The sequence below is a fragment of the Mixophyes fleayi genome, chromosome 1, assembly GCF_038048845.1.
Source record: "Mixophyes fleayi isolate aMixFle1 chromosome 1, aMixFle1.hap1, whole genome shotgun sequence".
Classification (NCBI taxonomy): Eukaryota; Metazoa; Chordata; class Amphibia; order Anura; family Limnodynastidae; genus Mixophyes; species Mixophyes fleayi.
In genome coordinates, this window is record NC_134402.1 from 218101673 (window position 1) to 218120201 (window position 18529).

The window sequence follows — 18529 nt, forward strand, 5'->3', positions numbered from 1 at the left end:
AAGGATAATAAATGTATTTTCTAAAAATGTATTTGTGCTTGCTGTATAGAAAATTGTAAGCATCAAAGAGTGGAAAGGGTGACACACAAAATTTAAGAGTTTAAAAAAATCCTCACTGAGGATCTTCAGGGGCCAGGGGGTTAAGAAGACAGTTAATGATATGGTTTAACATTAAGGAACAGAAATCCTTTCATATGCTAGGATGCAAAGGGGAAGTAATGCTAATGTATTTCTGATGTGGTTAAACTGGTTTGATGAATTGGTATTGGTATTGGTGCAAGTTGTTTTATATGGTGTCATCAGCATTGGAGAAACAACAGGTATCTAGAATGGGGGGGAACTCAATAATCCATTTGGAAAAGAAAAATGGCATATGTTAAAACAAAACACAATATATTTGGTATATGATTCTAAATCCTACCCAGAGGAAACTAATTAATAATCTTAAAATTTGTTTATGGAATGTAGAAGGGATAAATGCTCTTATTTCTATTTGACTTTTTGATAAAGATTTATTAAATGAGGAACAAGGCTATTGGTCACTGTTGCATCACTGTTGGCATAATTACAACTTTGGAGACCTGAAAGCAAAATTACTGTTTACCCTCCCCTCTCTTACCCTAATGAACCAACCAGCACCTCTTCCTCTAATATGTCACTTCCTGCTCAGAGAGGAAGAGAACACCAGAGTTCTCTTTTCCCCCTGAACAGAGTTAATCCCTTGGGATGTAAGGAGATACATTAAGCTCCTTGCTGACAATGGACAATGCAGAGGGAGCAGGTATTGGAGTAGCATAGATGGCAGCTACATGGGGTCTGGCAGCAACTACCTTGATAGTTATGCAAATGCTTGAGCAGCAATATAAATAAATATTAATTGTATTTATCTGTTCCCTATTTTGTAGACTATAAACTAAACTGCAAGATACTGCAAGATATAACTGAAGTTATAGCTTGTTTCCTAACATATCTTCAAAATTTGTTTGATTTGTATTCATTAATACTGTTATTTGGGGGGGGCTGGGGAAGAAAATGGAGGGCTCTTTCAAAAATAAAAACATTAATTAAATAACGTACTGTTTTTCTAGATACTTTAAAACAAAAACATTTTTGCAGCAACACCTGGTTACCTCTTTTTATGGCAGATTAAAGCGCTCTTAATTTTATCCTTCTCTGAACAGAAAAAAAATCAATCCAGCAGGGAGTCTCACTGTGACATTTTTATTTACCAAGTAATGAACATAAGAAGTGATATAACACAGGAGTCTAGTACATAAAATGAAAACTGTTCCAATTGCTCTATAGGAAGGGGAAGTAAAGCTCACTTATACACATAAATACAACCTTTAACTCATGGCTGAATGTACTTATAAATAATAAAAGTGAAAATTTTACATGATTTAGGGATTAGGATCTTTCATTTAAATACAAGTTATTTTAAATGAATCTTAAAGTAACAAGTCTGACAGAAGTTTTTGAAAACGTATGAACTGTATATACTGATATTTGTATACACTACTTCCTTATGGCTTGTTATGCTACACTAACCTAACAAGGGTCCATCATGGAGTTTGCCCTGTACCAAACCAGAACATGTGTAGCCAGAGGCTGAACTAGCGAGCTGTGGGCTCTGGTGCAGGGAGACGGGAAGGAGGGAGCCGGAGCATCTGCCATGCAGTGGGCCCCATTATCTCCATGGGCCCCGGTGCACAGCAAATGCCTCACCAATGGTAGTTCTGCCACTGTGTGAAGCACTTTATATACTGCTTTGTAGTACAACAGTCTTCCCACTGACTCTTGGTTTATTGTATGGTGCTCGCGAGGGTAGACAAAATTGGAGTACAGAAAACATAGAGTTAAGCAAATCTTCCAGGCTTTCATTCATGACCATTTCACAGAATTTGATAACTGTACCAGTAGTTCTGAGAATCAAATTTCAATCCACCTGTTAAAACAGCAATTCCTACAGGAAGTTCCTGACCAGACAAGATCTTCCACCCAGGAGCCATATTTTCTTTCTGGTGTGACAAATGTGAATAAGAGCAAAATGAAGATGTTTGCCATCGTTGTTTACAGCATTCGCTGCTAAAAGGACCAGTAACCCCACCCAAAAAAAAACAAAAAAGTTTTTCATTCTCCCAGAGTCACACTGAGTCACACTCCTAAACCACACACCACCTCACTCTACCCATAATGTAGATGTTCTGAGCCAAATGTCAAATACTTTTTATTTAATGTGCTGCTGCCACTAAACACTATGGGCCTGATACATGTTCGGAAGCAACTTGCACACAAACTGCGTTCTATAAAAAATTATTGAACTTCTGTGTAGTTCTGATCTCATATATGCTATTAAAGAAATTTAAAAGAAAAACCATTCATGGTGGAGTATATGACTAATAATGGGGCCCTATATATTTAAAAAGAAATCATGATAATAAATACTGAACTTGGGAGGCTTTTTATTTCTATGAATTCTTGTCATTCTCAACAGTACACCAGGACTGGGACATGTACCTAGGATTTCATGAGAAAAGATTAAAACAGACCAGTGCACACAGGGCGCACTATATTGACACGCCCTTACTGTACATGGCCCACGTTAGTCTGCCCCTTCCTTCCCCCGATCCACCTCTCCAGACATAAATTGCATGTATTTGTGCTTATTGGCGTGAGGTTAGTTTCTGAGCATGTGCAGAGCTATATTAGTAGCTGCAATCCACTTTGACCTCTTGTCTTAAGACTGGACGAGGGACAGGCATTCCAGCCTATTAACATTAGCATATTCTGTGTACATATTCAAGGGCTATAATACTACAGTCACTCACAGAGGATGGTAAATCCATAGAATGAATTGATTAGTTCCCAAAGCTGTGTTTATTGCAATAACAGGGCAAAGAAAATATTTAACAATTGTTATGTTGATTATGTGTTCCTTCTACTTTCATTGGCCCACACAAATGCGTTATCAGGCTACTTGATGCAGTGCCAACCCATTATTCAGTGAATGCTGTGAGATAGCAACATGCCCCTGGAACTGAGCAATGCAACTTCATCTGCCAGCTGGACTCCAGCAACGGGACACAAGCCAAGCAAGTCACCTTCCATATCAACATGTGTCTCCACTGTACCATATAGAAGAAGTACTAATGAAGACCACTCATTCTCCTTGTAATTCACCCAGCACCCCCCGCAATTCTAACTCTAAGTCCTGAAAAGTACAAAATCTCCTTTATTTTGTAACTTGGCTTCATCCACACATGGCTCATAGATCAATGCCTTGAAAATGATGTATCTTTTTTTTATAGGTTCAGTATTTAACATACTAAACATTAATCTAATATTGCACAGGATAATGTACCATAACAAACATTGAAATACCTCTGTTATTTATTACTAAGAATCTTTAACGCTTCATTTATAGAAGAGCTCAGTGCGCATAGTTTTGCTCTGCATTAAATTTCCAGTGGGTAGCGATAGGGTGAATGGTTAAACACAAGCAGAAACTGTAAAGTTGCAATATTAGGAAAAAATGTTTCTTTTACAGATAGATTTTTGGCATTAAATGAATAGTTAAGCACATTGTTTTATGTTGCCTGTTCTTGCTTTCGAAGGCACCGGGATTCAATTATTCCCTCATTTGAACATTGATGCTTTCTTTATGGTGTCGATAGAAGTGTTCTCGTTCTTACATCTCGGAAATTAATTTCAAAACCCCTTATGACCGTAAGACATTTTGAGACGTCCCATCTGCTAGACTCCTGGAGAGCATGGTTAGCGTTGGGAGGAGGAGTGGGGATGGCCGCTTTGTTGGTAACATTTGTTCGCCAGGACAAGCAGGTTCTGGGATGTCCCCATGTGATCTCGGTCAAGTGTCTTCTTTACATTCCATGTTATTGGTTGGCATGTCCTTTCAATTCTTACATTTTATTGTTGTGTGTGAACCATTTATAGTTTCTTTATGCTCTTGAAAATTCTGTTTGTGCTTTTTTTTTATCTTGGAAATTAAATTCCTACTTGTTCTGCTTGTAAAGACTTTAAAAAGAAACCCATGTGTGCCGACCAACAAAAGTAAGGGCCAATAGCTGTCAAATCTCTCCAACAGGAAATAAATGTCTGATTTAGTTAGCTGTATACAATATGGTGACACAATTTAAATTATTCTCAATAAAATACATCTACTTTTTTGTTTCTTTTTCTTGTTTAATATGGATAAATATTGAGGAATGTATCATTCATATAGGCATGTGTGGCCTATACCAATACACAACAAAGAAAAAAAATGACAAGCCATAACATAAACTGTCCATAAGCTCTCAAGCAAACTCAGCACAAGGCTTGAAAAATACTTACACTCGGCAGGGCATGGAAGCAGGCAGTGTTGCAGTATAATGTAAAGCTTCATATCACTGTAGATTAAAGAAAACTTACAATGCTCATGAGATATGACCTGTTTGTCTGGTGCACATGTGAAATAAAAAAAAATATAACCTTGTAAGGAGCTATATCTAGATGGAATAAATGATGATGTTACTGCAACTCAATTCTCACAGAAAACACATAGAACATGGAAAAAAGTACCAGGTAAATACTAATAGTTAGTCTGATCTTTACTGTGCACACTGGTATCACTGTTCCGTCAAGAAAAATGTGAAACTATTATCTTGTCTTTTTTACACGCATCCATGATTTTCAGCACTATTTTCCCCTTTTTTTATCAGTTTTTGGAGGGGGTTTTATCAGAATCTTGTTCTCAGAATTGTTTTCACAAATAGGCATTTGCAAAATTTTGCACTCACAACCCCCCTGCCATCTTCAGTCAGAAGCAGTGGCCCCTGCACAGAAGAGCACACAGTGCCAGAGTCTATTTTCTGCGGAGGTGCAATATTTCCGGCTATCTCCTCTAAGGCAGTGATGGGACTGCAGGGTGGGCATGCAGAGCCCCTTTAACTCATTGACTTGTGTTTCACTGCACCCCCTGCACCCATTATTCCTAAGCCACTGGTATGTACAAAAAATTGTGGGTAACAAATATCTGATTTTTATGCACTCACAGTTATTAATATCATGTACATCAGAAATATGCAGCATGTTATGGCTTTAAGGGTATATTTATATGTCTATTTCTATCAGCAACCAAGTTCCATTATGTCAAGCTGCATTTATACAGGTAAGAACATGATATTTACTCTCAAGAACCTGCTGTTTGTTAAGCATTTGATGGTCAGTAGGCACATTTTGTAGCAAATGTAATTCACGTCTCATCTACTTAATCTGCTGTTAGTAAATTAACATTGATATTTAGTCTGCTGCTGCTCCCCTTGTTTCTGCCAGTTATAAAATGGTTAGGAGTTCCACCAGATCCCACAGAGCCACATTATTCAAGCCTACCCATCCCATGAGGAGTTGTGGGGAGCAGCTGACCAGGTTCTTAAATATGCTTGTCCCACGCCTGCAACATTAAGGGTGAGGGAAAATAAAAGCATGCATACTATTGCTGGGAGATCTAAACCAGGTTCCCTTGGCACTAGTACTGTGAAGACACCATTTAAGACTTCTTCTTTGCTGAACCATATACAGACAAATCTTTTGTTCTATGGAAATGTGTTGGACTCACAGTTGTTATTATTATTACGCTTATAGCACCAACTTATTCCATATCAGTCTTTGCATAATGGGCCATAGAAGTTTCCTTGCAACAAGCACACAAACTCACAAACATTAAGGCCAATTTAGTTAGAAGGCAATAAACCTAGCATTATGTCTTTTTACTGAAACAAATCTAAGGCCCCAGTGTTGTGAGATAGCAATGCCAACCAGGGACGACGAGAGGAGGGTGGAGTAGGTACAAGGTAACGGGGCCCTGGCCTGTTTGTGTAGTGGGAGTAGCTACTAGCCTGGAGTGGACATGCCCCTTCAGTGGCTTTGGAAGGGGCCTCAAGAAGTTGCAGTACTGGAGTCCAACATTTCTCATGGTAGTCCTAACACAAACCACTGAGCACAAGGCCATTTCCTTCACTTGAATATTATGAAGTACCTTTATTCCAAAGATAATGCAAAATCGCTTATTTAATAAAGGGGCAATGTGCATTGTCTACTAGAAACAAACCCTACTATTGGAAGGGCACAATTGCACTTGACACCCTTTCTAGGCTATCAGAGGCTGGTTTACATAATATTTGTACTAAACGTTTTATTAGCTACTCTGCTTCCCTAATTAAGCTCAGGTTTGGAAGTTATGGATGGCAGACACATGTCCTGATATAAGAGTTCCATTACCTTTCCTGGTCATCAGTATAAAAGTATTTCACAGCAACAAGCTGAGAGGCCATTCATAAACCATCTGTTGCTAGGTGACGATCTATTCCCTGGAGATAATAAAGTTAGCAGATCGTAGATTTCTCACATATTCATGTATTTCCTGACCAGAAAATCTTTAATGTTGATTTAACACCTAAATCTAATAAGCAAATTAGTGAATGAATGAGTTGCTAGCCAAGTTAGCAATCTAGACTACTGGTGGTTTATGGGAAATATCTAACTGGCTAAAAATGCATTGAGCATGAAATATGAAAGAATTTAGAACAACCTATAAATAAATGTAGCTAGCTGACATCTCTATTACATTGTAAAGTTTCTAACTCTGGCATAACACACAGCATACACTCTGAAAATAGAAGGGACTCATGTTTAAAAAGGAAGAAATAATCTACTATTTTCTCTGTTGGGAGATGCAGACTTGAACTGGCCATTAATGTTGCCTGAGGTGCCTGTTGGTTGTCTTCACACTTAAGTGGGCCCCTATAGCATATTTAATCCAAGAATTACAAATTATGTATCATCATCATTTATTTATATAGCGCCACTGATTCCGCAGCGCTGTACAGAGAACACATTCACATCAGTCCCTGCCCTATTGGAGCTTATAGTCTAAATTCCCTAACATATACACACACACACACACACACAGAGACTAGGGTCAATTTTTATAGCAGCAAATTAACCTACTAGTATGTTTTTGGAGTGTGGGAGGAAACCGGAGCACCCGGAGGAAACCCACCTAAACACAGGGAGAACATACAAACTCCACACAGATAAGGCCATTGTCGGGAATTGAACTCATGACCCCAGCGCTGTGAGGCAGAAGTGCTAACCACTTAGCCAACGTGCTGCCCTAATGTATGCCTAATGCCCTGTATGTATATTTGTCTCATCTGTGGAGATATCTGGTACTTTATATTTTCTCCTCAATGTCATACTGAACCATGCCACATCTGGGTACAAAGTCACACCATTTTTTATGACTGCAAAATTGTTTGTTTATACTTAAAATATATCACCATTATTTTGCTTAAACTAATTTAAAATTTGCATAAAATGTATAAATTGTTATGTTTTTGTGATATGGTCTTTCATTTACTGTATTTTCCTACTCAGGACTTATTAACCTTTCCAATTAATGCTGGTAACTTAATATTTTTATCCAGTGCTGGAATACATTGGACAGTTGTGTTACTGTTTTGAGCTCAATGCAATTGGTGTTGGTCAATAACAGAAAGAGGCAAAAACAAGACTATGGTAAAAACTAAATGAATTTATACAGAGAGGGTTTCTAGAATGAGAAGTTTCAAAACAACCCTGGTACTTTTAATACGTGTAACACTGGATTGTACATGAATAAACTCCGATTAAAAGAACAGACATGCTCATGTGACTTGCTAATGGGAAGTAACAAACCTGTCGGCCTTCTTAACACTTTACACACAACATTTTCACGTTCATTAGCAGAAACACGGAGCCTGAAGTTCAACAGTGACCACAGGATCCTGTATTCTTCACAAGAAGTAAGGGGTGGATTGCTCTGTAGGCACATGCTAGGTCTATTTTTTTACATTTAGATTGAAATATGCTTATTAAAACTTTATTTTCTGTATCTACTTATACATAAAACATCTCACACAATAGGCAAAATTGGTGCTATGTGAGACAGATTGCAGTCCATTTGATTAGATTAATAATGCAGGCTGATTAATACAGGTTAAGGTGTGCTATGCTGCCATCTTGTGGTAATATAAGAATAAAACCCTGCAACACCTATTTATGGGCAATGATGACAATTAGAAGTTATATATGACAGATTTCTCAGTATATAACTTCTTTTATGCATTATCTATGAAAAAAATGATACTTTCAATCATTTCTATATGTTAAAATTGCTACAGTAATCCATAAAGATCACTTAAATATGACATCAATTTTTAATGCTACAACTATCATTATTTTATTTTTTTTCATAAGGCACAAAAATCCACATACAGTGGGGCAGTAGATCATATTATAAAGACATAGAGGGCTAATCGGCAAAGCACTGGACATTTAAGAAGCATAAAACTTTACATGAAAACGTAATAGACAACATGCACTGATCAGCCACAACATTAAAACCAACGGCCTAATATTGTGTAGGTCTCCCTTGTGTCACCAAAACAGCTCTAACCTATCAAGGAATGGACTCCACAAGACCGCTGAAGGTTTACTGTGGTATCTGGCACTAAGATGGTAGCAGCAGATCCTTCAAGTTGCAAGGTGGGGCCTCCATTGTTTGGACTTGTTTTTCTAGCACATCTTATAGATGCTCAATCGGATTAGGATCTGGGGATTTTGAGGCCAAGTCAACACCTTGAGCTCTTTCTCATGTTCCTCAACCCATTTCTGAACATTTTTTGCAGTGTGACAGGGTACATTATCTTGCTGAAAGAGGCCACTGCCATCAGTGAATACCTTTGCCAAGAAAGGGTGTAATTTGTCTGCAACAATGTTTAGGTAGGTGGTACGTGTCAAAGTAACATCCACATGAATGCCAGAAACCAGATTTCCTAGTAGAATATTGCCCAGAGCATCACACTGCCTCTGCTGGCTTACCTTCTTCCCATAGTGCATCCTGGCTCTATCTCTTTCCCAGGTAAGCAACGCACGCACACCCGGACATCCACATGATGTAAAGGAAACAGACAAGGCCTTCTTCTTCCATTGCTCTTTTGTCCAGTTCTGGTGCTCACAAGGCCATTACAAGAGTCTTCAGCAGGCTGAGCATGAGCACTATAAATGGTCTGCAGCTACTCAGCCTCATACGCAACAAGTTGCGATGCACTGTGTGTTCTGACATCTTTCAATCATAGCCAGCATAAACTTTTTCAGCAATTTGTGCTAGAGTAGCTCTTCTGTGGGATTGGACCAACCGGGCTAGACTTTGCTCCCCACATCCATGGCAGACACACACATATATACATATATATATATATATATATATATATATATATATATATATACACACACACATATATATATATATATATATATATATATATATATATATATATATATATACACACACACACATACAGATAGATAGATAGATAGATAGATAGATAGATAGATAGATAGATAGATAGAGTGATTGAAGTGGGAATTTAGAAGTATTGTTATTGAAAATTGAAGTGACTGGTCACACCAACCGGAAGCTCTATGTATTTTAGATGCTTTTTAACGCATAGTATAAAATAATTTAACATGTTAAATGATGCAAGGCTATCTGCTTGGTGCCCCAAATCTTTCTTGTTGTAAAGAACATGCAGGACGCAACACACAAGGACACAACGGTGGACGAGGTGGGAGCAGACAAGAAGACATGGAGACTGGGCATGCAATGGTGGAATTAGGTTAAAGACTGGTAGGCTGTAATAACCTGGTGTACTCTTAAGGAGTGTTTAAAACATTGGAGGCTGGTGGAGAGTCTCATTAGACATGAAATTATATTCTATAGATAGGACATGAGAACATAAGGACATGAAAAATGAGTAGTATTGTCCACAGAAAGAGATGTTGTGATGTTTGGAAACTCTGGAGGGAGCGAAGATGGCGAGTTCAGTTTTTGACATGTTGAGCTTTGGTAACATTGGGACATCCATGATGAGATAGCAGCTGAAAGACAGTGTCAGGCGCCGTCTCCGTGATACTCCCTCTCGGCGGAGACGGATGCATGTCACACCGCTCTGCCCGGACGGTTGCCGGGCAACCGTATAGCCGCGCCTCCCAACCCTGTCGGGCGCCTGCGCAGTAGCTCGTTCCGTTGCTAGGCAACGGGACGCTTTCCCCGGCACTTCCTGTGCTTATTCCACGGAGCCTATCAGCTGTTCTCTGCCTCTATTTAAACCTGGCTCTGGCGCCATTAGGGTGCCAGAGTAACAGGTTCCTGCCTCTAGCTCCCACTGTGTTGTGACTCGTGTTTGGACCCGGCTTCTACGACCATTCTCAAGTCTCTGCATTCCTGTTGTGACCCAGCTAGCTGACCATTCTCTATTCTGTGTGACCCATCGTGTTCCTGCGACCTTGGCCTGTTTGACATTGCTTTTGGATTCTCCTTCTGTACCTCGTATACCGATTGGCTTGACCCGGACCGTCTGACTCCTCTTCACTACACCAGTAACTGTCTGATAGGACCGCGTACCCTGTGCAGCGAAGCCCATACCTCCTTGCGGGGGTCCCTGGTGAAAACCAGGGGTACGTTAGACTCCGCACCTATCTGCTCAGTAGTGCTAATACTGGTTAGTGTTCCTCTCAAACCCGTGCCTGACAGACAGCTGGACACATGAGAGGGAGGAGAAGGTACAATCAAGAGCATTAAGATGATACTGACTGTGTGTGGATTTGAGTGATGGGAGCAATGCAGAATGTAGGGAGAGGCTGAAGGAAAGGATGTTGATGTTGGATGGCAGGAAGGGTAAGTTGGAGATAGTATAGAGGTGAGAGAAGGGGAGATCAAGGGAGTGACCTATACAATGGTTGGGAGAGAAAATCTCAAATAAAATCTTTATCATTGGTGCTTCTCTCTCACACTGTCAAAAACCTGTCACTTTTCTGCAAGCAATAGTGGACACACATTGGTGGACTTATCTTTTAACTACTCAAATGTGATGATCCCTTTTAATTGGTTGCTATTTGCTAAATAGTTTGAATGGGGCACAGTCAACAGTCACAATGTTTTTAGCACAAATATCTTGGCCTGTCCCAGCCAATCAGGCTCCACCTACAAAGACAACCTCACCACTGCTCCTGACACTGCTGCCACTGCCTCTTCTGTGCACCTTCACCATTCTAAACCCCAACCTTGGTGCTCCAAATTTACCTGATATCCTTCAAAAATGCACACGTACCACTAAATGCCACTGGAGGAATTTTAGTCCCTTGTCAGAGGTCCTTCATTTCAAGTTCATCCTCTCATCCTACAGTTTCGCCCTCTCCCACGCTAAACAATCATTCTTCAAGTCTCTCATCTCTTTACACCCCCTCCTCAGACAAAAGATCTCCTCCTCCCATCACTCTTCTGCCACCCCTACCACTCCACCCTCATCTCCCTCCAGTCACCATCTCTTGTGCTCCTGTTGCCTCACTACAGGTGACAAAGTCAATTCTCCTATATTATCATCTCCACCCTCAACCTGCCAGCTGGTTGAGAGTGGAGAGGATAATATAAAGTCTATTCTTATATTATCCTCTCCACCATTAACCTGCCATCTAGTTGAGGGTGGTGCCATCCTTTGCTCCCTCTTACCCACTGCCTGCTCCCAATTTGCTCACCTCTTCAATCTGTCCCTCTCCACTGGAATCTGCCCCTCATCCTTTAAACATGCTCTTATATCACCCATTCTTAAAAAAAAACAATCTTGTCCCCACCTCACTCTCTAACTACTGCCCCATTTCTCTTATATCTTTTGCTTCCAAATTACTTGAGCAGCTTGTCTACAACTGCTCAGCAGCTACTAATCTGACAACTCCCTCTTGATACTCTCCAATCTGGCTTCTGTCCCCTCTACTCCACAGAAACTGCCTTGACCAAAGACACTAATGATCTTCCCGCAGCCAAATACATGGGCCGTTTATCTCTGCTTGTCCTCCTGGACCTCTATGTGGCCTTTTACACTGTGGATCACCCTCTCTTACTCCACATCCTTCACACCATTGGCCCTTCAGACAGTCCTTTTGTGGTTCACATCCTACCTCATCAACTGCTTCTTCTCTGTTTCTACCTTTGGTTGCTCCTCCCCCCCATTCATCCTTCCCATAGGAGTTCCACAGGATTCTGCCCTTAGCCCCCTGCATTTTTCTCTATACAGCTACTCCCTGGGTGATCTCTTCAGTTCCTATGGCCTCCAGTACCACCTCTATGCAGACAACACTCAACCCTACCTCTCACCTCCTGATCTCTCCCCTTCCTTCATCTCTCGGGTGTCCAGTTGCCATCTCCACCTGGATGTCCTTATGCTTTCTCAAACTTAGCATGGACAAAATGGAACTCATTGCCTTCCCTTCCTGACATCTCTACCACTGATAACACCACTATCTTCTCTATTCCACAACTCTGCTGCCTGGGTGTCATTCTTGATTCCTCTCTATCCTTCGTCCCTCACAATCAATCTCTTGCCAAATCCTGTTGCTTCCAGCTCCATAACATTTCCTATATCAGAACCTTCCTCTCCCAGGATGACACCAAAGCTGCTAACCATTCACTGATAATTTCTCATTTCGACTACTGCAACCTTCTCCTTACTGTCCTCCCCCACTCCCATTTTGCTCCTTTTCAATCTGTACTTAATGCTGCAGGTAGACTTATCTTCCTCTCTTGCTACTCCACATCTACCTCCCCTCTCTATCAAACCTTACACTGGCTCCCCTTCTCCTGCAGAACCCTCTTCAAACTTCTCACCCTCACTTAAAAGGCCATCTCCAACTCCAGTCAGGGATGTCAAGGGACCCTACTTGTCTTCATTGAAGGGGGGACTGAAGACCCTTTTTCTCTCTCTCTGGGGACTTCTGGTTCCTATGGGATAGGGAGGAATGAGGCCCTTTCTCTTTTAGGAAGGGTTGAAAGACCCAAGCCCCCAGCACAGTCACAGACTGCAGATTAGCATAGCTGGTTGGATCTTATGTGGTCGTAGTTGATTTTCCTTATTTTTTGTACTGATTTTTTTAATTTGTAAGGTATGGATAAAATGTATTACTTTCTTTTATGCAAAAGTAAATAGTGATCACAAAAAGGAGAAGCTACACAGTCAGAAGAGGCTTAGTCCAGCAGATTGTTCCGATTTAATCCACACAGTGTTTTTTTGTGTATAAACATGTTTCAGCAATATATGGTCCTTTAATTAAATATGTATTTGCCTTGCAGCACTGGTGAACTCTTATTTGCAGTTACTGTACATTTAACGTTTAATCAGTATAATCTATTTGAAAGGGTTCATTATTCATTTCTGGCATAAGTAAGAAATTACCTTTAGCAAGAACATTAACTATTGAGATCACTTTCACCCATAGCTCGACATTTCTGCATTTCATTTCCGAATCTTGGTGGTTCTAAGGCAATTTGAGGTCTCCATCTCCCTCCTTCAGTGACAGATTCATTTACAGACGTCAAAATCTAAATCCATTTGTGACAGCATAATACGTCTTGGATCGGAAAGTTGGATATTAATGCATGAACTGGCTATAACTTGTCTGTTTTCTCCGTGTTTTCTCTTCCCATCTGAAAATAATTTGTATTCATTCATTTTCAAATAGCCTAAAACGAGCAATAGCAAAAACTTGAACCATTTTAAACCATTAAACGGCTAAACATAGATGTTTATTTACTTAAAACATAGAAGATACTTTTATTTTCAGACAGATATCATTGAAATGTGTGCAAGGATTTCTTACAGAGTCCAGAGTCAGCTAACTTTGTATATAGTGGAACTAACTAATTTTAGCAGGTTATCATAAATTGCTACTTTTACGGGTGCAAACAATTCCAGACAGCATCTGAACAAGACCCATTAGATGTCTATCAGGACTTTGATCTGCTTGTGGGTGTAGTCATCAACTGGCCGAACTGATTGGGCTCCATAGGATTTGTTCGTACAGTCCGAGTACCAAATATCCAGATCTGTCCAATATCTGTCCACACCTGTGTATAAATCATGTAAGGACCGTTTTAGCTCTTTCCACTGCAGCCTCAGGACTTCTAAAGCTCAAACCAATTCTTTAATGTGAAATTATTTAATTCAACCTATGTTATGGCAAGTAACCAGCAAGCAAATGGCTTAAATTGATCCTCATGTACTATTGGATTGCACAGCATTTGGAAAGAAGTACAGTGACAAATTAAAACTAATTCACACACAAGTGACTATTCCTATCACAACACTGATGTTATATATCACTGCCAAAAAACAAGATGGACAACTTGGTGGCCAGACCTACAATAACACTTTGTGCCAAACTATGCTTCTTGACAAGGATTTAGGCATAGCAGGTACTATAACAACAAGATATATAGAGACCACTTTAAAAGGGGATTATTTGTAAGAACCCCCACAGCTGTCATACATATATTAAGGAAGGGCATGTGTAACACCCCCCTAGTGGTGTTCTAGTAAAACCCTGCACTTCAGTAAATACAGGAGGGGTCACCTGGAGGGTAAGCTAGAAGTTTATAAAAAGTTACATAAACTGGTTACCATGGTGATAACCCAGCCCAGCCTGTGAGACTAAGTGAAAGTAAGGAGGGGCTGTCATTAAGGGGGGATAGGAATAGAGGGAGAGAGACAGGGACTGGTAGAGACAGAGGAGAGACACAGGAGAGGAGAGATGGTAGCTGGGGACCTGAGGTGGAAGCTCCCAGGCTCCCCCAGCATTGCCTGGCTGTCTGAGTGTGGTGACTGAGCCAGGGCAAGGAATGTGTGCCCTGGATGAGGGGGAGAACTCCATGCCACTATAGATAACCTAAGAGAGAGGGGGAAACTTCGCATGGAAGAGGCCCTGGAGTGAGGGCTGCTACAAGAGTCAAGGTAGCTGTAGTGTCAGATCCTGAGGCTGAGAGTACACAGAGTGACGTGTCAGAGCACAGGAGACATTATCCCCGCAGAGGAGGGATGAGCTGCAGTTGAGAGGTACACAGAGCGTGTCAGAGCTGCATGGAGGAGAGGCTGCCTGCCTATTAGCATCCATGTGAGTGCCCCTGCAGAAAGGGTGATCTGCAGTGAGTATGGAGTGCAAGAGACATGTAAATTATGTTATTTAACATCTGGATAACATTAAGAACTGTGCAGGAGGAGTGATAAGATATTTGCAACCATGTTCATATTGCTCATTAAGAACTGTGCTGGAGAGAGTAAGCAGATGTATATATTTTTCTTTATTGCTGCAACCATTATGATTATCGTGCTGGAGGAAGAGGAGTGTAAATAAAGAGTTGAGTTTGTTATAGAGATGGTCTGGCGCCCAAATTATTGTGACTTTTACACTGCATTACAAAGTGACATTACCTGTGTCCCACTAACTACAGAGAAACACCTGCATGTGCAGGGACCCACTGATCATTTACACCCATGCCCATCAGCTAGCCAGGGCTTGAGAAGGAGGTGCACTGTGTACCCTTTGCACCCCACACTACACACAGTGACAGGGGGTTACACATGTAATCAGGCTGAGCTGGCTTAAGGGCAGTAGAGACAGTGGCAAATCAATGCCAGAAGCTGCCACTTTATTTCACACTAATTTGGGAGTGCACTTGCAGTGTGTGGATAGCAAAGTGACTACTGCATTAAAAGAGTGAAGACCAGCAACACTAGAATATAAAATGATACAATTAAATTAGCATCTTCCACTGCCCTAATAATCAGCATCTTAAACAGTGAAAGTTTCCATCATTTTATAAACCTACTTATATGACTTTGCTCCCTTGCTTCCAGGGTATATCAGAGAGCGAGGTAGGAAAAGAACGGAGTGGCAGGACATGATAATGCAATAAACATCATCACTTCCCTGCCACTAAGTGTTTACTGAGTGGGTGGTGCCACGATTTGTACCCCCCCCCCCTCCTCCCGACCACATTGTGTCAGAATAGCTCTTTCCAAGTGGTTTGCCTGCTCTCTGGGGTCTAAAATGTCTCCCTCTAATTCAGGAGTCTCCCAGACATCCTGGGAGAGTAGGTAATTATGTTTATAAAGCCCAAATTTACAGTATATAATTTAAGCCAAAATGTATATAAAACAGTTCTAAATATCCATCCTATACACCAGATACAGTTGTTATTATTACATTTGTTAATATTTATTAATAAAAGCTACTTAATAAATGTTATTATTAATAATAACAACAACAACAACAACAGTGCTGGTGAATAGAGTGGATATTTACCATACTTTACATGTGTTTTGTACGGTATTATATCCGGGACATGTGTTATATGTTATAGACTGGACATTTGGGGTGTAATATTTGCTGTAAATGTTTCTGTTTGATAAGATGGAGATTGCAGCCCAGTCATTTTACTGTGTTTATTCCTAATTGCAAATTTACAGCATGTATTACACCCCAAATGACCAGTCTATAATATTCATCCAAATTTCCTGGATATAATACAGTACAAAACACGTGTAAAGTTTAGTGAGAGCCATATCCCAGGTGGAACTATTTTAATTAAAAATGTCCCTTAATCAAAATTAAAATTTTCTTCCAATAAATATTTACCTTACTTAGCTTTTTTCTGTCTTGGTTTGTTGCAATCCCAATGGAAAGCTTGTAATCCATAAAGTGATAAAAAATAAAAAGTAAAACAAAAAAGCACATGGGGCAAACAAGCAGCTCCTGAGAAGCATGCACTGCTCTAGTTCCAGTGAATCTGGCTAGTAAATAGCAGAGCACCCAATCAGGATCAGTCTCTTACACTGATCAGTCAATGATTGATAACCGTTCTGTGAATGAATGAGCTCAGCTAATCATAGAGCTACCATCTGTGATTGGCTGAGTTACGTCATATACAATGTCACAAACGCCCAGCCTGTCCCAGATACAGCAATCTGAACAGCTGGCCATGACTGGCATCACCTTAGTCACTAAGCAATGAATACACCTTTTCTGCCACCACAAAGGATTTATTATGGTTCACCAAAGCAACTTATTAAAATTTCACACTTAAATCACATACACATGTAGCATGAGTCTCCCTGGGCTTCGTAATTTCACAAAGAATCATGGAGAAATAAGATAGATTAAATATGTTTAATCTGAAAAATATTTCCACAGCTTATTTACAAAAATTTATAACAAAGACATACAATATGTTGCACAAAAGAGTTTCAGAAAATAAAATAGGAAATAAAATCAATAAAAGTCCTACTTACTAGGTAGACTGGCTGAGTATGAGGGAACACAAATGAAAAGTATGGGACATTTCATTCTTGATAGACCCCTCATGAAATGCACACTGTACTACTGATACAAGGGATTTTTAAACCACTTCTTGCCCAGAGTTTCCCCGAAGTAAATTATCTATCACTAAGATATATGTTTGGGCACCTCAGAGAATCTCTCACCTCTGATCTTTCTGCCTGGCTAAGTCTAACTCCTCTGCATACACAAACTACTCAGAGAGTTTATCTGTCTTTGGGCCTGGCTACTTTCAAAAGATCATTGACACTTGCCTAGGTCAGACTCAGGACAGTTAACTAAATGCACTTTGAAAGGTTACATAAAATAATCACAGTGTGATACATAAATTCAGAAAATAACAATCAGTCATTAGATATACTACATTACGTCACACCTCCCCCTAACCTAGAGCACAGAGAACTGTGACCTGTCACTGTCTCTCCTGCCCATTCACCACTTCTGCCCCTTGGCACGAGAGGCCATCTGCGTTTCCATGTTCTGCGCCCTTTAGGTGCTGAATGGTGAAGTTATATAGCTGCAAAATTAAGATACATCTTAACAGCTTTCCATTATCCCCAGAAACTCTATTCAGCCAGTTTAGAGAATTATGGTCTGTGATAATGGTGAAATCCCATCCATACAGGTAGGGCTGGACACTCTCTTTCATGGTAGCATATGCCACCTTCAGGGGGAGTTTTCTACTTAGGAAAATGATAGGGTGCTCCTCCCCTTTGCTGTCACCTGGCTAAGGACAGCTCCTAGTCCATAGTTAGACGCGTCGGTCTGTACTATAAACCTCCATTTGAAATCTGGGGCCTGTAGAAAAGGGGACTGGGCCAGAGCAGATTTCAAAGCTGTAAATTCATTTTCACAATCCTCTGTCCAATTAACCACCAGTGGTAATTACTTTTTTGTTAAGTCAGTCAGAGGTTTGGCTATGGTAGAGTATAATGGAACACGAATTTTCAATAATACCCAGCTGTTCCTAAGAAAGACATGACCTGCTTTTTCGTGGTAGGGGTCGGCCATGCCGTGATAGCCTCTACCTTGCCTGGCTCTGGGCGGAGGGTACCTCCCCCTACACGGTGCCCCAAGTACTGCACTTCATGCATGCCAAGCTGGCACTTCTCTGGCTTGATAGTCAGACCTGCCCCAGTAATATGGCCTAAAACACTATTCATATGGATCATGTGCACCTCCCAGGTCTGGCTAAACACTGCAATACCATCCAGGTAAGCAACCGCATGTCCCTCCTGGCCATCTAGCAGGTCATTGACCAGGC